The sequence below is a fragment of the Lupinus angustifolius genome, chromosome LG12 (assembly GCF_001865875.1).
Source record: "Lupinus angustifolius cultivar Tanjil chromosome LG12, LupAngTanjil_v1.0, whole genome shotgun sequence".
Lineage (NCBI taxonomy): Eukaryota > Viridiplantae > Streptophyta > Magnoliopsida > Fabales > Fabaceae > Lupinus > Lupinus angustifolius.
The window spans coordinates 7,009,715-7,009,979 of NC_032020.1; positions in this window are offsets into that span (position 1 = coordinate 7,009,715).

Sequence of the window (265 nt, forward strand, 5' to 3'; positions counted from 1 at the left end):
CATCCTACCCTCCTCCTCATCCTCATCCTATCCTCGTCCTCAACCTATCCTCCTTCTCATCCTATACTCGTCCTCCTCCTCCTCATCCGCATCCTCATCCTCATCCTATCTTCGTCCCCATCCTCATCCTCATCCTATCCTCATCCTATCCTCCTCCCATCGTCATCCCCATCCTCATCCTATCCTAATCCTAATCCTCATCCTTATCCTCATCCTCATCCTCATTTTATCCTCATCCTCATCCTCACCTCCTCCTCCTCCTGCT